The sequence below is a fragment of the Macaca nemestrina genome, chromosome 3 (genome assembly GCF_043159975.1).
Source record: "Macaca nemestrina isolate mMacNem1 chromosome 3, mMacNem.hap1, whole genome shotgun sequence".
Lineage (NCBI taxonomy): Eukaryota > Metazoa > Chordata > Mammalia > Primates > Cercopithecidae > Macaca > Macaca nemestrina.
The window spans coordinates 148,901,913-148,923,293 of NC_092127.1; the positions used below are offsets into that span (position 1 = coordinate 148,901,913).

The 21,381-nt window shown below is 37.9% G+C and overlaps 1 protein-coding gene across 1 annotated transcript in view; it reads left to right on the plus strand.

Moving 5' to 3' along the window:
• The window catches only part of LOC105487666 (tec protein tyrosine kinase), a 138,562-nt gene that overhangs the window by 20,034 nt on the left and 97,147 nt on the right, over positions 1 to 21,381 (plus strand). The window lies entirely within an intron of this gene.

Sequence of the window (21,381 nt, forward strand, 5' to 3'; positions counted from 1 at the left end):
TTAAAATATTAGTGTCTACTTGTATAATTTGTGCTGTGAACTGAAAACTACAATTGTCCCACTTTGCCATGTACAGCCTTCTGATTTGGCAGAAATAATACTGAAACACCTGCCAGGGTCTTAGTAATTCTTAGTTATAGTAATCTGAGACATTTCAGCTAGGGTTAGCAGAAAGATCATGAAGTCAAGAAGCAGGGCTTAAATCAGATGAAGTTGGAATCTCCAAAGGTAATTTCTTCCTGTGTGAAGCCATAGGTCTTTGGGACTGTTTCCTGTTACCTTGGGCCATTCAGCCAAGTACACCATAAAATACTTGGCCTATCAGGAAGGCACATATTAGCATTTAAAAAATTTTACAAATGTGCTTTAAATTATATTACACAATATTACTATTAACATAAGATTTACATATCTGTCACATATTGGAGAGTATATATTAAACTGAATTTCACTCAAGTTTTGCCAGAAGTGGTCTTGAGATAATATTTAACAGATACAGACCAAGGATCATATTCCTGATTTACCTATTTCTGTACTTTATTCCTATTTCTTGAGTTAACCAGATAGTAACCTATTTAACCCAGCCCAGGTAGGAATGCCTTTACTAAGGCTTTATTTACTAAGCCATTATGAAATATTAATATAAGAAGTAGCCTGTTGAGGAATGCTTTTGTAATTTCTGCCCAAACTGCTATCGAAGATATTGTGTAATATCTTTCGTTACCTTTTATGATCCCACAAACTAGTTTCTCTTTGGAGTTTAGTGACAGGGAAAATTTTTCTTTTGATAAGCTGGTGTGTATCTTATCATAAACATTATTATACTATGAAGCATTCAAAAAATTCTTTAATCTTTGATATTTTGAGAAGCTCCAAGCTTGACACACAATTACACAAAATGTTTCAGATTTCTGGTTTTCAGTGTGTAGTAGAATTGAAGCATATATGAATTAGGGGAGTTCAACTCTGTGGGCCAGTCATAAAAAAAGAAAGAGGAGACAGAAAGAGAGAGAGAAAGAACAATGTAAAGAGTGCAAGTGACCCTGTTCATCTTTCCACCTGATGAGTATACACCCCAGAAGGGGTGTGTGCTGGAGGCATATGAACCTACTACCCTCTTAGTCTGCCTGAGTCTGCAGAGGATTTCCATGAGCATCTCACAATGCTCAATGTGATTTGTGGTTAAAGATACATACCTTTTTATATAAACTGACCTCTAGGCCCATGCCAGATACTTTAGTCCTAAACCAAAAAACCCAAAATTGATTATTCTGTGGGCTGGATTGTTTGCAAAAAGACCTGCATCATTTCCCTCCCAGTGTCTGCTCACCTTGAGTAGTCGCCACCCATACTGATGCTGGGCTTGGTCATGTGACTTGTTTTGGCCAGTGAAACAAGAGCAAATAAATGTAAAGCATTCAGAAACATGCAGTGTGCTGTGTCCTGGGGGCGTGCTCTCTCTTACTGCACTTAGGACCCTGAGGACTATAGGAGCAAGCCCAAATTGTCCTGTTCAAGAGGCCACATGTGCCCTGGCTGATAGCTTATAAGTGCCAGAAGTGTGAATGAGGCCACCCTAGATATCCAGGCTAGGAAGGCCCAACCGACCTGCAGAATCATGAGAAACAATATGCTTTTATTATTTGTACACCACTCATTATGGAGTGGGTTTTGTTTTTCTTCTAATCAAAAGCTAACTGATAGAACTTCCAGTGCTTCTGGACACTTCTGCTGATACTGTGTTGGACATATCCAGAGAGAGTGTGTCAGTCTGTAGTGTGACCTGTGTCTCCTGTGGAAGGCTCAAGGCTAACTGACTGTTCAGTTTTGACCCTATGTGTTGACTAAGAACTAACCCCTGCATAAGTTTGAATTCCACTCTGTTTTCTACTTTCTGCCTTTTGGTCTCTGACTCCTCCTTTAAATTTGCCATTTAAATCATTTTACAGAGTATAGTCTAGTGATTTTTACTATATTTATGATGTTATGCAGTCATCGCCACTATCTAATTCCAGAAGATTTCCATTATCCCAGAAAGAAACCCCACACCTCCATATCAGTAACCTACTTTCTGCCTGTATGGATTTACCTACTCTAGACATTTTATGTAAAAGTAATCAGTACAACTTGTGGCCATTTGTATCTGGCTTCTTTTATCCAATATGTTTTCAAGGTTCATTCAAGTTGTACCATATATCAGTATTTCATTCCTTTTTAGGGTAGAATGATATAATATTTCATTGTATGAATATACAAATTTTGTTTATTCATTCATCAGTTGGCAGACATTGGGTTGTTTTCACTTTTTGGCTGTTGTGAGTAGTACTGCTATGAGCATTCATATACAAGTTTTTGTGTGAATGTGTTTTTAATTCTCTTGGGTATATACCTAGGAGTGGAAATGCTGAGTCATACGAAAATTCTATGTTTAACTTTTGAGGAACTGCCAAACTATTTTTCTCAGTGACTATACCATTTTACATTTCCAGCAGCAATGTATGAGGGGTTCTGATTTCTCCACATTCTTGCTAATACTTGTTCAGTTTCTATTCTTTGGATTATGTTCATCCTAGTGTGTATGAAGTGGTGTCTCATGGTTTCAGTTTGCATTTCCATAGTGACTAATGATGTTGAAAATGTTTTATGTGTTTTTTGGCCGTTCATATATGTTTTTGGAGAAATGTCTATTCAAATCCTTCACCCATTTTAACATTGGGTTGTCTTTTTCTTGTTTAACTGTAAGTGTTCTTTATATATTCTGGATACCAGACCCTTATCAGATATATCATTTGCAAATATGTTTTTCATTCTGTGGGAGCTTTTTGTAACCTTATTCAATAATGTCACACAAAAATCTTTAAGTTGATGAAGTCCTGCTTACCTATTTTTCTTTTCTTGCTTATGCTTTTGATGTCATATTTAAGAAACCATTGCTTGATCTAAGGTCATGAAAATTTTTACCTATGTTTTCTTCTAAGAGTTTTACAATTTTAGTTCTTTAATTAAATCTTTGATCCATTTTGAGTTAATTTTTATGTATGGTGTGAGGTAGAGGTCCAAATTTATTTGTATTCAGTTATCCCTATACCATTGTTGAAAATATTTTTCTTTCCCCATTGGATGGTATTGACATCTTGGTCAAAAATAATTGACCCCAGTTGTGTGAATTTATTTCTGGACCCTTAATTCTGTAGTGTTGATCTATATATCTATCCTTATGGAGTACTACACAGTTTTGATTGCTATGCCATTATAGTAAATTTTGAAATTGGGAGTGTGAGTCCTCCAACTTTGTTCTTTTTTTTTAAGATTGTTTTGTCTATTAATTTTACTTGTCCAGTTCTGCAGAAAACGTTGTTGGGATTTTAATAGAGAATTCATTGAATCTGTAGATCCATTTGGGAAGCTTTGCCATTTTAACAATACCATGTCTTTCATCCATGAATGTAGGATGTCTTTCCATTTATTTAGGTCTTTTTAAATTTATTTCCACAATGTTTTGTAGTTTGCCGTGCAAAAATCTCATTCTTCCTTGGTTAAATTTTGTTCATGTATTTTTAAAATTGAAACACATCTCAATTTCTCTCTGTAGGTAGACAAGATAAAAATGATAAATCCATAAAAATAGTTTTTCTTTTTTTGAGATGGAGTATCACTATTGTTACACAGGCTGGAGTGCAGTGGCTTGATCTCGGCTCATTGTAATCTCTGCCTCCTGGGTTCAAGTGATTCTTGTGCCTCAGCCTGCCGAATAGCTGGGATTACAGGTGTGTGCCACCATGCCTGGATAATTTTGTATTTTTAATAGAGACGGGGTTTCACCATGCTGGTCAGGCCGGTCTCAAACTCCTGACCTCAAGTGATCTACCCTCCTTGGCCTCCCCAAGTGCTGGGATTACAGGCATGAGCCACTGTGCTTGGCCAAAAGTAAATGTGTTTAAATGTAGCTCTTCAGCTATTTTAATGTAGCCAGACTTTTTTCCTAGAAGTCTGAGAATAAGGATACTAGATTTCCAGTCTCAAAGGTATTATTATTATGTTTATAATTTTGGATATATTATCTTAGCATTTATTTATTCATTTATAAAACGGTACCTGCCAAAGTGCCATCTAGTCCTGTCCATTTTCATGTTTTAGCGATTAATCGTAATAGTAATGCTATGAAGATTAAGTTAAAACAGTAATACTGATAGCAAACACTTAAATGACATCTATGTGCCAGGTAACTATTCTAAGTGTTTTCTGTGTATTAACTTATTTAATGAAATTAAATACTGAGTGGGGTGAAGCTTTAAAGGACTGTGTGATTCTGTGTGTGTGTGTGTGTGTGTGTGTGTGTGTGTACATGAAGTCTATTTGGAAAACTCATAATTTTAATCTAGAGTTCTCAAACAATAGTTATAGTTAATGCTTAATTTTTTTTTTTTTTTTTCCTGGAGAAGGAGTCTCGCTCTGTCAGCAGGCTGCAGTGCCGTGGCCTGATCTTGGCGCACTGCAACCTCCGACTCCCTGGTTAAAGCGATTCTCCTGCCTCAGCCTCCTGAGTAGCTGGCATTACGGACACACACCACCATGCCCAGCTAATTTTTGTATTTTTAGTAGAGACAGGGTTTCACCATGTTGGCCAAGATGGTCTCAATATCCTGACCTCGTGATACTCTCGCCTCGGCCTCCGGAAGTGCTGAGGTTACAGGCATGAGCCACCATGCCTGGTCTAATTTTTAAAGATTAAGATATTGATAACTGTATTAATGAACAAAGGGAGGGAGGTGATATCTCTCAACTCTGCTTGTTTGGGGCTTTAAGTATTTCACCTCTCAATTGAGAAGTTTGAATCCAATGATCTCTAATCTTAGGGTGCCCAACTCTCATAGTCAGCTATCTAATGGCTTAGATACAATATCTCTCTGTCCTATGTGATGTTGCAGGGGAAGGCTCTTTGAGGAGTTAGATCAAAACTCCACAGAAGTATGAGCTTGGGGAAGGCAGGGCTTGTGTTTTCCATGTTGAATGTTATATCCCTGTCACAGTACCTGATATACAGTAGAGTTTAAATCAAATATTTGCTTGAAAAATAAGTGAAGAAATAAACATAAGACTGGAAAGAAGTCATTTTGGGTTTGATATGGTTTGGTTGTGTTGCCACACAAATCTTATCTTGAATTCCCGTGTGTCGTGGGAGGGGCCCAGTGGGAAGTAATTGAATCATGGGGGCAGGTCTTTCTGATGCTGTTTGTGTGATAGTGAATAAGTCTCCAAGATCTGGTGGTTATAAAAAGGGGAGTTTCCCTGCACAAGCGCTTCTCTCTTTGCCTGCCGCCATCCACGTAAGATGTGACTTGCTTCTCCTTGCCTTCCACCATGATTGTGAGGCTTCCCTAGCCACATGGAACTTTAAGTCCAATTAAACATCTTTCCTTTGTAAATTGCCCAGTCTTGAGTATGTCTTTATCAGCAGTGTGAAAATGGACTAATACACAGTTTTAGTTTCTTTTTAATAGTAGAAATGTGTATATGTGGATTGAGTGCGGGGAAAGGAAGGAATATTAAAATGGATATATTTAAATTAATAGAAGTTGTTTTTTACTTTTCGCATTTCTTCATATTCAGCTTGTATTTCACAACACTGAGCCCTTGGCCTGGGATGTGCCTTTGCCTCACCATCTACCAACTTACTCAGCTTTTTAGCCCAGCCCAGGCATCACTGTTGCTGTTTATCTACCTCTTTTTTTTTTTTAATTTTAGTTATACTTTAAGTTCTAGGGTACATGTGCACAACATGCAGGTTTGTTACATAGGTATACATGTGCCATGTCGGTTTGCTGCACCCGTCAACTCGTCATTTACATTAGGTATTTCTCCTAATGCTATTCCTCCCCCAGCTCCCCACCTCCCAACAGACCCCAACGTGTGATGTTTCCCACCCTGTGTCCAAGTGTTCTCATTGTTCAATTCCCACCTAAGAGTGATCTTTCCACCTCTTATCTCCAGGCAGAGTTGAAGCTTGTAACCATCTGTGGTCTAGCACTGGATCACATGGTAATGAAATTGTTAGCTTCTGTCTTTTCTGTCCCTTTTACTAGGGTATGAGTATCTTAATGACCATGTTTTATGTTTTATTTGATAACATATCTGACATTTAGCAGGTGTTCAGTTAGCAGTTGTTGAGTATGTAAATGTGAGCCAATACAGAATAAAGACGAGGCAATGACCAGCTGACCAATTGCTTTCCTGAGTGTTTGCTGTGTGTAAGGAATTTTATGTGCATTTCTCTTACTTCTCATGACAATCCTTTAGGGTTGGTATCATCATCATCCTCATTTTACAGATAAGAAAGTAGTCTCTAAGGAATTAAGTAACGTGTATAAAGTTATGCAGCGAATAAATGGCAAAGCTAAGATTTAGAGCCAGGTTAAGCAGACTTACCTGTTTAGGTTCCTTCCACTAAAATCAGGGTTCTTGGCCAGAAGTTCCAGTAAAAATAATGAGTGAAATAAGATACTGGACATCAGGTGACATCAGGATACTTCAGGATAATGTTTAAAGAACCATTGCTTATGTCTTCTCCGGTGGTGTCAGAAAATAGATTAAAAATTGGATCTTTTAATATATCAAAAGGTACAGGACTGCCCTCTCGGTGGTTGAATTTTCTGTTTAACACAGTAGTAAAATGAGAAACAAGTGGGTTTCTAGATCAAGCTACATAGAGTAATTACATTTTGGGGCTAAAGACAATATTAGAGGTTATCAGCCTCAGCCCCATTAATCTTACAGATATCACAAGGCCCATAGAGTTTGTAAGTTTGGTCCTCAGTTGCTTCGTCAGTTAAGGGCAGAGAGTGTTCCTTTATATCATGAGGCTCACTTTATATATTAATAGAAAATTTAGAGTAATGGTGGATAAAAACTTGTTATATTAAAGAGATAAGAGCATGAGAGCTTGGTTGAAATACCATCACTTCACACATTGGAGATAGTATCTCTGAGCTTCTGGCTCCCCTCAGAAAGAAAGAACTTCCTGCATAGGACAGAATTCATCATCAGAGGCATCTCCGAGAAAAAATGATCCTGTAAGTTGTTTATTAACTTACGATTCCAAGACTTTGCTAATTTAAGATGCAAGTGAATATACAATGGTCCCTCCTTATCCGTGTGACTTTTGAAATAAGAGTTTTCTTTCAGATTTGCCCAGTGATAGTAGGAGGAACTACAAATGGTGAAAGATCTGAAGTAGATGCTTCCGTTGCCTTTGAGATTTGGCTTCTGAAGTAAATACCAGCAGCTGGATAAAGTGAAATAACTGTCATCCCATAAATACTTACCAAATACCCAATATATTTCAGGCAGTGTTCTGGGTGCTAGATCATGCCAAATATTATGTTTTATTTTGTGTGGTTTGTATAAGACAGAATACTCAGAAGGAAAAAAAGACTTGGAAATATGCTTTTGAGAAATTGATATGTAACAGAATTGAGATTTATGTATACGTGTAATGTGTACACAAACATTTATTTTGTTGTGGGTCCATATTGCTTATTTAAGTAAATTTGATTTTCAGAATTTCACACAGCACTGGAAGAAATTGGACATTGACTTATTTTACCAATGTATTAAGACACTGCACATTACCACTTTTGTAGTCCTTAATAGATTGTAATGTCATACGTCGTTTTTAAGGTACTCTTTTCCCATTCTTCTCTAGAGCAAAGATCATGTCTTGTTCATCTTTGTAACCACCTTAGTGCCTCATGCATGGTTCCTAATACATCATGACTGTGCAATAAACGTCAGAATGAATAATCATGAATGTCTGAAACTATTTCTGTGGACAAATTAGCTCATGAACTGAAAATGGTAAAAAGATGGTTGAGTGAAGAAGAGGAAACATTTGAGGGAAGGAAGAAAATTGACAAGGATAAGAGATGAATGAAATAAGAATGAGGTGGTCAAGAATGCTATCATATATTATATGTCCTGGTAAACTTTTGCTGTGTTAGAAAGCATCCAAGACTTCAAGGGATACAACCATTTTATCACCCTCATGGATTCTGAAGGTTAAGAATTAGTGCACAGTGGGGATGTCAAGGCTCTTATCTTGGAAAACTTTAGTGGCTGGGGATGACTTGAACCACAAGGAGCTGGAATCATCTGAAGGTCTCTCACTCATGTCTGGCTTCTAGGCTGAGATGATTTGAAGGCTGGGCTCAGCAGTAATTCTGCAATAGAACTGTATGTGATTTCTCTACTTGCAGTGAGCTTTTCTCAGTATGGTGGCTGGGTTCGAAGAGGGAGAATATTCAAAGAGCTAGATGTCCAAAAAAATCAAGCAGGAGCTACTTGGGCTTTTATGTCCCAGTCTCAGACATTTTTACTGTACTGTATTAGTCAAAGGAGTCACAAGCCTACTCCAATTCAAAGGGAGGGGAGGTGACGTAGACCCATAAGAAGTGTGTCAATGAATTTACATGTATTTAAAAAACAGAAACAGCAGCACTACATATCATAAGTGGACCAGATAATGACAATGATGAATAGAGCAAAGAATAGGAAAGTTCATTATCAATTTACTTCATCAGAGATGGGACATATGACAATGTCATTAGACACGTTCCAAACAGTAGTTAGATTGTGACATACATCCATGATACTTTTTGAGTGTAGTTTATAATTTTTATTTGTAACAAATCATCTGTGAGAATGTTTTCTATGAAATTAGTGTTTTTAACAGTTTTTTTTTTTTCCTGTTAGGGATCAGGTATGTAACAGCTGGCATTTCAGTTTTTGAAATTCTTCATTAACTGAGCTCCACAAGCTTTAGAAATAAGGGCAGATACTTGTCTGGTCAAATGTGCCTTTATGATCTAGTGTGCTCTACAGTTCCAGTTGTGATGCTGACCTTTGGTAATCTTTCTAATGATTCTTTTATAAAAAGTCTGCAGTTTGAATATACTCACTTTGCCTGACTGCCCACTGTGCTTTGGCACTTTGTTGGTCTGTAGAGAATCTTCTTTCTATCATGATGTAGACTTGAGAAAGAACTTCAGCTTTCATGAACTTGAACAGGGAAATGGAAAGGACATAGAGGGAAGAGAGGAGTTATAATGAGGACGAATGTTGCATTAGACTGTGGTTTTATTTTGGGGAGCTAGAAGTCACATATTCCTTTATGTCTGAGAAGAGGTAGCGCAGATTACATTAGCACAAGGCTCTGCTGGCTCACAGGAATCACTGGGACCATCGGAAGGTATTTGTGATGAGGTAGGTAGGGCAGTAATAATGGTCCTTGGGGAAGTTGAGCCCACCCATCTTTTTCTTGTGTTATTTGTCTGCTTTGGTACTTTTTTCCACCTCCCTCCTTTCTCTTCCTTCTTTTACCCTTTTCTCTTTTTTCTTATCAACTCTGAAGTGTTTGACGACTGGGACATGAAAAACTATGTTATTCCTGTAAATATGTTTTAAACACTTTTTATTGTAGAAAATTTCAAACATAAATAGAAATAGGATGATATAAGGAACCCCTAGTATTTATCACTAAACTTCAATAGTTATCAACTCATGAACAATTTTATTTTGTCTATACTTTTCCATACCCTTCAGATTAGGAAGTAAATCACAGACATTATTTTATCTGCGAATTTTTCAGTATGTATCTTTAAAAGATAAGAACTCTGAAAAATATAATCACCATACCAGCATACACACACACACACACTCTCTCTCTCACACACACTCACAGCAAATCATAAATAACCGAACGCTGTCTTAATATCACTAAGTCCTGATATCATCAAACAAATATTACCAATGAACCTTAATATCATCAATATTGAGTTAGTATTCAAGTTACCATAATTATCTCATACATTTCAGTTGAGAGGTCTCTTAAGACTGAATCTCTTTTATTTTTGTTCTTAAATTTTTTTTTTGTTAAAGAAAGTTTCTCATTTGTAAAAAAAAAAAAAAAAAAATTGAACGCACTAATGACTTGACTCTTCATTCCTATTTTAAAAACATTGAGAAAAGAATATATAGACATGGATGAATGTTTCATATTAAAAATAATTTAGAATACTGTGGCCAAGGAACAAACATTGGTATTTGATGATCTTATATATAATTTCCAAACATTCTTTACTCTGATGCTTTCTCCTAGTAAAAGGCCCTGAAAATCACTGTACCCACTGAGAAATTTGTTTTGTCTTATTTTCGCTTGTTATTGTTTCCCTCTGCAGTAGCAAGAAATAGACAAATATTCCTTTTATACAAGGAATTCCCTCATCAGAGGAGAATTGGTATCAGAATTTGCCACTTAAAGAGAATCCAGTTACATTTCATAGTAAATAGTAAAAGAGAAAAAACCTGGTATGATTCAGGCTTTATCCTGAAAAATAAAGTGAAAATATGTTTATCTCGTATTTTCTCTCGAGTAACTAACTCATAGAAAAAAGTGAATCTAGTATTTTCTTGATATCATTTTCTGATAAAAATGTTTTATTAAAATTTTGACTTGCTTTACGTGTGAGTTTGTCAGCACAATTTGAAAGAGAGCCTTTTTATTTTTTCAAAAGCATTAGAAAGTTTTACCAGTTTTTGCAAGGGTTTTCCTGTTCCATAGAATAAATGTTAACCCACTGTAACAAAGGTACCATGATATGTAATTTCTAAAATAAGATAGAAATATACTTGTCTCTCACAAAGTAAGTGAACTAGTCTAGCCTCTGCTCCATGAAGTCATTCTAGGATCAGGCTCCATCTTGTTTCTTCCCCACCTTTGGAGTAATGCTGGGATGCATAAGGGAAGTTGAGTCTGCCAGTGGGAGGCTGGAAAATGCCCTAAATCCAGGGAAGTAGCTTGTCTTTAAGTTGAAAATGGCCTGGAAGGGGTACGTATAACTTCTACCCCACATCCTTTTGACCTAACTTAGTCAGATGGCCATATTTTACTGCAAAGAAGGCTGGGAAATATAAATCTATAAATGAATATATTCCAGCCTATGTGCAGAAAGAAGGGGAGAATGAATTGGTGTGTGGGGGTATGCGTGGGGGGCGTGGTTGGGGAGAGGTAAGAAGCAGTCTGCCACAGTGTATCTTAATATTTTAATTATAAAAATTAGTCTGATTTTGACTCCCCTATTGTATTATTATTGTGTTTAACTAGCTAACTTTAAGATCCTTACTTCCCAGTGTCATTGAGTGTGGTTGGAGTGGTTCTCCAACAGCACTTCTTGAAATGCCTCATCTTTGGAAGATCTGATATTTTATTTGCAATTGTATTGTTGACTGTTGCCTTTCTCATTCAGTGAGAGATGATGACAGCAAAGAAGCAAAACCTAGTAATGTGGAAAGGATACTTGACTGGGACCAAAGTGGTCAGTTGATTAATGGATATTTTAATATTATGACAATTTTTGCTTCTCTCTAGAACCACTTAAATATGAATCTTCTGTATAATATATAAGTTTGTTAGATTCTTGGAGGTATTGCACATAGTATCTTTTCTAAAACTTCTTTCTGCATCCATTGCTCTTTTTATCTCCTTCTTTCTTTTGAGAGGGGAGGCCCTCATTCCTGATTATAGCCAAAGACGCACAGGGAAGCCCTGCAGTGTGAGACCCAAACCTGTCTTAAAGGAGTTAAATCAGTGCATATATCTGCATATGGACAATAAGAAGCAACTATTCCTAGGGCAGCACCTCTCAGTCTGTTTCTAGGTTCACGTGCCCCCTAATCCAATGCTATAATCACCTACCCTATGGTAGTGGACTGGGGTGGGGAATATAGCTTTAGGAGAGGTGAGAAATCAGCTGGCCTTTCAACTTTTGCCTTTTGTCCCAAGAGGACTTCTCTTATACTCTCTTTAGATGCTCTTGGTAATGAAAGATAAGGGTTTTACTAGAGATCTCTTGGTGCTTGGGTTCCTCACCGTGTCTACCTTCAACAGGTTAGCAGATGAATACTTAAAACGTTATAGCTTGCTGCATATCAACTGGCTGAAAGGAGAAATACAGACTTTAAGACAATACAGGTTATCACATGTGCCTTTGTTTAATAGCTCAGGAAGACAGAGGTGTACAGTGTTACTTCCTTCTGAGCACAAAAACATTGCCTAATCCTGGAATAGCTCCAATTCATGACGTTAAATGGGGAACCTAGAATGTAGTCTATTTTGATTGAAGTCATCCTAGTATTTTTTCCTTTGTTGTATTTCTGCTATTTAATCCCCTTTTACAAAAGAAAATTGGGGCTTTAAGCTTAGAGTATATGTTATAGAAGAGAATGTGGTAAGAGTTATTCTTATATAATAACTACTCATTTTGGTACTTTTGAATTGATACTGTTGACAGGCACCACAGCATTTGATTTCTCAGATTAAGGTCAGTTTGATGTTTATTTGCACAAATTTCCTAAAATTGCAAACAAATAGTAACTTTGTCACAAACTTGTGATGAGATTGCAAATGGTAACTTTGTCATAAACCTGTGATGAGATGTGAAATAAGGTCACCTGTTCTGATGTAGAAGTTTGTGAACTGAGGGCTTTAACTAAGTTTTAATAATATTAGAACATCACCAAGTATTAGATTGAATTACATAATATTACTAATTCTGTAGATAAATTATTGCTGGATATTGGCAAAATGTGGCACATAATATATGACTTAACCTAATAAGATAAGAATTTCAACAACCTCTAATCACTCTTTGCTTGCTCTTATAAATAGTCCATCCTTTCCCAACTCTGTTATCAGGGCCCTTTTTTTCTTATTTACTATAGTCTATTCCACAATATTATTTGGTAACTCACAGTCACTTTTATTTTCTTTTGTCTCTGATTTCCTTTCCCATTTAGCACCTCTGTTCCCTTGACTTAAAATAGTATGAAAAGTCATATTGACTAGGATAGGCTGTTCTAGTCACCAGTTTTTTTTTGTTTGTTTGTTTTAATTATTATTTTCTCTCCTCTCTTTCTTTTTCTTTTCTTTTCTTTCTTTTTTTTTTTTTTTTGAGACAGAATCTCACTCCAACACCCAGGCTGAAGTGCAGTGGTGTGATCTCGGCTCACTGCAACCTCTGCCTCCCAGGTTCAAGCTATTCTCATGCCTTAGCCTCCCGAGTAGCTGGGACTGCAGGTGCATGCCACCACACCTGTATTTTCAGTAGTGACAGGGTTTCACCATGTTGACCAGGCTGGTCTCAAACTCCTGGCCTCCAGTGATCTGCCCACCGCAGCCTCCCAAGTGCTGGGATTACAGGTGTGTCACCGCACCAGGCCTATTTTCTTTTTTACCTGACAAATAATAATTGTACATATTTGTGGGGTACATAGTGATGTTTTGATACATACAATGCATAGTGATCAGATCAGGGCCATTGGCATATCCATAAAAAATTATTTGTTTTCAGGCAGAATCTCTCATGATGAAAAAGGTTTTAAGATCTATTGGCTAAAATTGCTGGACTGTGAAACTGAGTATTAGTCAGATATTCAGATTTGCAACGCTGGATAGACAGTATAACTTTGGTGGTTTGGATTTCTCACTGGTGATACAGTGACAGTTTCCGTTGTCTACCTCAGAGTATTAGTGTTTAAAGACAATGTGTTAAAATGTTCAGACTTTTAGCAGTTAGCCGCTAAGGCAAAGGGAATAGTACTCTTGTGTTCAACTCCAATGAGACAGAGAAAAGGGGCTTATGTTGCAGTCAAGTTTTATTTTAAAAAGATGTTTGTAATCCTTAGTAACGGCTAGGAGAGAAAGCTGGAATCCTGAGTTTTGTTTCATCTTCATTTTAATTTAGAACATCAAACCTATTATTTTCTTGCTTGGAGAGGACGTCTCCCTTCAGTTTTCGGATTGAGAGTTTAGTGTGGCTCTTAGTGATGCCCTGAAAGTCATAGGCTATCTCTGTTGAAATCTGGAGATTGAATCCAATTGCACTTAGCAATCTCCTAAACTAGGAGGCTGGAAGTGGCACCTCATTAAACTTTTTCCTTCCGTTCCACCTTCCTTTTCACTAGAGAAGTTGTATAGTGAATAGTGTAAGTCCTGCAATTCTATTGGCTAAATTAAAGCCTGGCTCTTATTCTTACATTGTGGTGTGTAAAATGTAGACAGTACTAGTACATACTTCAGAAGGTTGTTGAGAGAATGAAGTGATTCAATACATTGAAAGTGCTTAGCGGTTGTAACAGTGCCAAGTAGTAAAAGTTTAATAATGAATATGATAATGATTTTTATTATTTTTCTGTGTGAATAGTAATTCCATAGGGATACTCTCTGATTCTCCTATGGTCTGCTTATTCTTCCTGATTTCACTGATCTTATCAAAGGTTGTTAGATTGACCTCTCAGGACAATGATGTTTACTTTTAGGAAAATCTACCCTCAGCTTCCTCCCCCATTTTGGTCCAGATTTCACAGCATTTAGCAGGTATTTCATAGTTTGTAGTTTGGGATTGAAGGCTGTCTTTTTATTTCATTGAAGATGGGATTCTCTTCCTCTGGTTTTAATGTTTTATTATTTAGGGCAGAAGAGTAGAACATATACCTTTCCACTGCTATTCTCCAATGATATTCTGATTTTCAGAGGGACTCATTTTCAGTTTTTCAAGCTTTTTCATCTCACTGTATCTAATTAAACAAAAATTATGGAAGGCCATTGTTTTGGACTGAGCTCCTGTACTAAGCCCCAACAAACCAGACCAAACAGAAATGGAGTCACTCATGCTAAATGCTGCCTAATCAAACCGAAGCTTTAAGGGAGCAGGGAGATCCCCAAATAGACCATTTTTCCCCCTGAAAACAGGAGATTACAGTCTACGTGAATCAGTGTAATAAGGAAGTCCCCTCTGTTTTAATCTTTACCAAAAAAAAAGTAACCTGAAGTAACTTTATGTTACTAATCAGCTTTTTTCCCCCTTTTGTTCTCTTTCCTTGTTCCCACCTTATGAAATCCTTGGTTCTGCCCTGGTCTGTTTTACAGAATAGAGGCCAACCTGACTCATGAATTGTGAGTACAAGTCACTTTTACTAAATTTGTCGTAATTTTGTCTCTTGACAGTCTCTAAGTAACATGCTTTACATTGCTACTTCTTGTGTTTTAAATTGTAGATACGATTTATTGGTTTTCTCCTCCTCCTCCTCTCCCTTTTCCTCCTTCTCCTCCTACTACCATGGAGGAAATAGCTCTCTTTCATAATGTACTCCCGCACCCACACGGTAACATACTTCCTGCTCTCACACCCAATATATTTATATTAGTAGTAAGATTATTGTTTACCTAATTATGACGGTGTAGATGTTATTTGTAGCAGAACTCTGTAGCATACCTGTGATTATTTTTCCTTTTCTAAACAATTTTTTGTTTTCCCTTGGAATTATTTTATTTTTTAAAGTTGGCTAAATTTTACTAACTTATTATAAAACTTCTCCCCATACATTCAGTTTCGTCTCCTAGAAGACTTATTTGGAAGAACCTCCTTACTTGATCTAGTTTGGACTAGTTGTACTCTCGACCAGCTGCTCAGTGTCATTCATTTTGGGGTTGCCCTTCAGCATCTATTGGGGGAGGGGGTCCCTTTACCTCTTTCTTGTGTTGGAATGTTTGTTTCCTAAATTCTTGTGGTTTTTGCTGTTTTGGCTTCCTGCTTTGTTTTGGTATTTTGGCTACATCCCCAACTAGCTTTTTGAGAAAGGTGAACAAGAGATAAAATTGTTAAAGCCTTGTGCATATTTGAAAAATGTCTTTATTCTCCTGTCACTTCATTGGCACTTTGGCTGATTATAGAATTTTTGGTTAGAAATCACTTTCTTTCTGAGTTTTTCTTTATTGCCTTCTACTCTGTAGCATTACCCTTGATGATTACCATTCTGAATTTTGATCCTTTTTATGAAACTTACATTTAAGCTTGCTGAATATTTTGATTATCTCCATAGTTGTGAAATTTTACAAGAAGTGCCTTAATTTGGTTATATTTCAATCTGAAAATAACCTTCGGTTTGAAATTTTCCTAAAAATTTTCTTTGACTGTTTTCTTACTCTTGTTTGCTTTCTCTTTCTGGAACTTCTGGTTTTTAGATGCTGAACTTTCTGGGTGAGCTCTGTAATTTCATTATGTTTTCTGTTTCTTAATTAAGTAATTAATTAATTTTTGGGGGAGAGTTCCTCAATTTTATGTTCTAACTTTTCCATTGAGTTTTTAAGTTCTGCTATTTTATTTTTGATTTCTAATAGCTCCTCTTTTTTTTTTTTTTGGTCCTCTATTTCTTATTTTGGCCATATCTTGACCTTGTTTCATGCATGTATATTCCCCTTAATTCTTTGATTTTATTGAGTTTTTTTTTTTAACATTTTCTTTTTTTCTGCACAACTTTTGTTTTTTCCAACTTGTTTTTTTTTTTTTTTTTGCATTTGTTCTTTGACCTTGGATTCCTATTATAATTTTTCCTCAATTGTCTGGTGATCCTTGGCTTCCTCTCATTTATCAGAGTGGGACTTTAAAAAGTCAGTTGAGCTGGACGTGGTCATGTGCACCTGTAGTTTCAGCTACTTGGGGAGGCTGAGGCAGGGAGTTCACTTGTGCCCAGGAATTTGAGTCCAGCCTGGGTAACATAGCCAGACCTCTTCTTGTAAAAAAAAAAGATAAAAGTGTCAGTTGGAAGCTTCATGCATGGTAGTGGGGCCTTGCTAACTGTGGGCTTAACTATAGGGTAGTCTGGCTGTGCCATTTTTGGGGGGACACTTCTATGTCTGTGTCTTCAAGACTTTTCCCTTAGTCCAGTCCTGATGTCCTGGAGCCAGATGGGAGAACACAGCTGAGTAGCCTCATCATTGTTATGTACACTTGTACAGTTTCACTTAAGCTCCTCCTTTTCAGTGTGATAATGCCAGCCACAACTGTACTTAGTCTCTCCCAGGATAGAGACCCTACGTTTTATAGTCTTCAGAAATAAACCTCTAGTTTTCTCCCAGGGTGAGGAGGGTTAGTCACCTAGATCTATATGGCATGGAAGTGGAGAGGATCGGGGACTGTGTTTCTTTCTTTGTTTTTAAATTATACTTTAAGTTCTAGGGTACATGTGCACAACATGCAGGTTTGTTACGTATGTATACATGTGCTATATTGGTGTGCTGCACCCATTAACTCGTCATTTACATTAGGTATATCTCCTAATGCTATCCATCCCTCCCACCTCCCCCTACCCGACAGGCTCCAGTGTGTCATGTTCCCTTTCCTGTGTCCAAGTGTTCTCATTGTTCAGTTCCCACCTATGAGTGAGAACATGTGGTGTTTGATTTTCTGTTCTTGCGATAGTTTGCTGAGAATGATGGTTTCCAAGAATAATGGTTTCCAGCTTCATCCGTGTCCCTACAAAGGACATGAACTCATACTTTTTTATGGCTGCATAGTATTCCATGGTGTGTATGTGCCACATTTTCTTAATCCAGTCTATCATTGATAGACATTTGGGTTGGTTCCAAGTCTTTGCTATTGTGAATAGTGCCGCAATAAACATACGTGTGCATGTGTCTTTATAGCAGCATGATTTATAATCTTTTGGATATACACCCAGTAATGGGATGGCTGGCTCAAATGGTGTTTCTAGTTCTAGATCCTTGAGGAATCGCCACACTGTCTTCCACTATGGTTGAACTAGTTTACAGTCCCACCAACGGTGTAAAAGTGTTCCTATTTCTCCACATCCTCTCCAGCACCTGTTGTTTCCTGACTTTTTAATGATTGCCATTCTAACTGGTGTGAGATGGTATCTCATTGTGGTTTTGATTTGCATTTCTCTGATGGCCAGTGATGATGAGCATTTTTTCATGTGTCTGTTGGCTGTATGAATGTCTTCTTTTGCGAAGTGTCTGTTCATATCCTTCGCCCACTTTTTGATGGGTCGTTTGTTTTTTCTTGTAAATTTGTTTGAGTTCTTTGTAGGTTCTGGATATTAGCCCTTTGTCAGATGAGTAGATAGCGAAAATTTTCTCCTATTCTGTAGGTTGCCTCTTCACTCTGATGGTAGTTTCTTTTGCTGTGCAGAAACTCTTTAGTTTAATTAGTTCCCATTTGTCAATTTTGGCTTTTGGTGCCAGGGGACTCTGTTTCTTCAACTGATATTTGGCAACAATTCTTTTGCTTTAATTCCTTCTTCATCACCACTTCTAGAGATAACATATTCTGCTGATTCTTGAGCTATTTGAAGGTTTTGCAGAAGAAATTGAGTTGTTTCCAGGCTTCACCTCGGCGGGGCCTGCCACATATTTATTTTTTTTTCCAGTTTCCAAAATTCTATTGTTTTTTTCCTTTTTTTGTTTTCTATTTCCTTGAGAGTCAATTCCTTAACAACAACAACAGAACTGTTTTTAATGGAATTTCAGGAAGGAGCCAATGCAAAGTGTGCATTCAGCACTCCATCTTTGGCTGGAAGTCTACATGAGGAGACTTTTCTTTCATTTGTGTCTCTCTGAACTTTAGTAGTTTTCTTGGCCAGGACTTCCCATTGGCCAATGAATTATAACAACAGTGGTGGACTTTAACTGTATGGGATAGAAGGGTAGGGAGAGCCCATAAGTAGGAACTAGGAGACTTTTTTCTAGTCTTGACTTGTGTCACCTTGAGTAAGCCATTTAACTTTTCCGAACTTCAGTTTCTTGAGGGAGATAGATTAGGTGGTGACTAAGATTCCTTTCAACTTAAATGGTATGATTCTGTATAAGACAAGTAATCACACATATAAGTCAGATAAGGTGATTTTTTTTTTTTTTTTTTTTTTTTTAGACAGAGTCTCACCCTTTTGCTCAGACTGGAGTGCAATGGTGTGATCTTGGCTCACTGCAACTTCTGCCTCCCCAGTTCAAATGATTCTCCTGCCTCAGCCTCCCAAGTAGCTGGGACTACAGGCACCCGCCACCTCACCCAGCTAATAGAGACGGGGTTTTACCATTTTCACCAGGCTGGTCTTGAACCCCTGACCTCAAGTGATCCTCCTGCCTTGGCCTCCCAAAGTGCTGGGATTATAGGCATGAGCCACCATACATGAACAGATAAGGTGATTTTTTCCCCAGGACATTCATCATGAATGTTTTTTCTGCCCCTGATGTTGAGACCTTTTGCTTCTAGAACTGCCTATGAGTCCCACCCCATTTATCCTTGTGAGCCTTCCAAAAGTCTGCCTTCCATTTGTTAACAATGGTATTGCTCACTGTGTTGGGAACTACATGTTTGCACATGGCCCGTTTATGAGAGCATTGCTTGCTTTTCCCTGGTATCCATTCTTATAAGTTGTCATTTTCACCCTTGAAAATGTGTTGCACAAAGATGAAAAGATAATTTCCAAAGAAATGGTACTTGCATTCTGATAGTTTCTTAGGAAAGAAGGATGGAGTGCCAAAATTTTAATATGGAATAAGGAAGACCAACTTAGATGCAAAAGGGGCAAGAGCTTTTCTGTGACTTTTTAGCTTAAGGTGGCTATTGGGTTAATTAGTTCTGTGATTTAGCTGCTACTGAGAGGCTACTGTAGACACTGGGAGTGGGATTAAGAGGTGCAAGAGCCCAGTGTCTTCCTTTAAGATAGTGGCTCTCAATTCTATCTGTACATGAAATCATGATGCCCAGGGCTCCTCCCCAGACCAACCGAATAAAAAAAATCTGGAAGTGGAGCCTAGACATCTGTATTAAAATGAAATTCCCTAGGTGATTCTAATACACACTTAAGGTTGAGAACCATTCCTTAACAGCTGAGAATTAAAAATATGTACATTAATTGCTGTAGACATAGCAGAATATGATTAGCTCTATGATGAGTTACAGAAATTATGGCCCAGGAGTTGGAAGGTTTTTAATTAATAGGAGTCATTAGGAGAGACTACATCAAGGAGGGGAATTTTGAGCTGGTATAGTCTTCATAGGTGGAAAGTAGAGAGTCCACTAGGCCAGGGAGTGAATGCTGTGAGGGGAATCTCTGGAGATTTGGAAGACTATTTTGATTGGAATATGGTGGAAGTAAAGATGGGCTGGTAGGCTGCAGCCAGAATGTGGACAGTCTGTAGTGTCAGACCAAGGAATTTTAGTTTTACTCTGCAGGTCGCGGGGAGGCACTGAGGATTTCTGATGAGTGAAATGACAGTGCTGAAGTTTTGAAGATTGATCCAATGGGAGTGATGGATAGATAGTTTGAATAAAAGGAGGCAAGAACTTGAGGAAATGAAGACCAATTGGGAAGCTACTCTCATGGTCCAGACGTGGGATCGTAATGCTCTGAGCGAGGAAAATAACCGTGGAATTAAAAATGATGATAAACATTTGTGTAGTGTTTTCATAGTCAGTTCTTGCCCATATCTCATTTAAACCTCACACTGACCTTGTGGTCTTTCCTTACATACTTTATAAATGAAGGAACTGATGTTCAGAGTGAAGCTGTTATAAAGGAACCTTACAGAAAATGGAGGGGCCTGATTGGATGATGACCAATCAGTAATAGGAAATTAAAGGGTGCATTGGAGGTGTTGGATTGGGTATGAAGATGGTAGAATTCCTCAGTGGCTAACCCTGTCCAGTTACCGGCTGTGCTGTCAGAGAGCCACTTAATGCTGTTCATGTGACTCTTCTTGCCTCTGTCCTTTAGTATGCAGTTATTTACTTATTTATTTATTATTATTATTATTTTTTGAGACAGAGTTTTGCTCTCGTTGCCCAGGCTGGAGTGCAATGGTGAGATCTCGGCTCGCTGAGACCTCCATCTCCCAGGTTCAAGCAATTCTCCTGCCTCAGCCTACCAAGTAGCTGGGATTACAGGCGCCTGCCACCATGCCCAGCTAATTTTTTGTATTTTTAGTAGAGATGGGATTTCACCATATTGGCCAGGCTGGTCTCGAACTCGTGACCTCAGGTGATTCACCCACCTTGGCCTCCCAGAGTGCTGGGATTACAGGTGTAAGCCACCGCTCTCAGCCTATTTATTATTTTTTCTGAGACAAAGTCTTGCTCTGCCACCTAGGTTGGAGTGCAGTGGTGCTGTCTGGCTCACTCCAGGCTCCGCCTCCCGGGTTCAAGTGATTCTCTTGCCTCAGCCTCCTGAGTAGCTGGGATTACAGGCATGCGCCACCACGCCCAGCTAATTTTTGTCATTTTATTAAAGACGAGGTTTTGCCATGTTGGCCAGGCTGCTCTTGAACTCCTCACCTCAAGTAATCTGCCCAAAGTGCTGGGGTAACAGGCGTGAACTACTGTGCCCAGCCACAGTTACTTCTTTAAAGGCACGGTGGAGGCAAGCAAAGGAGAGGCTGTTGTTAGTTCAACTTGTCTCAAATGTGAATCTTCAGGCCCTTTTTTGAATGTCTTTGGGTTTTCAGATAGTTAAATAGTGTTGAATTTTAAA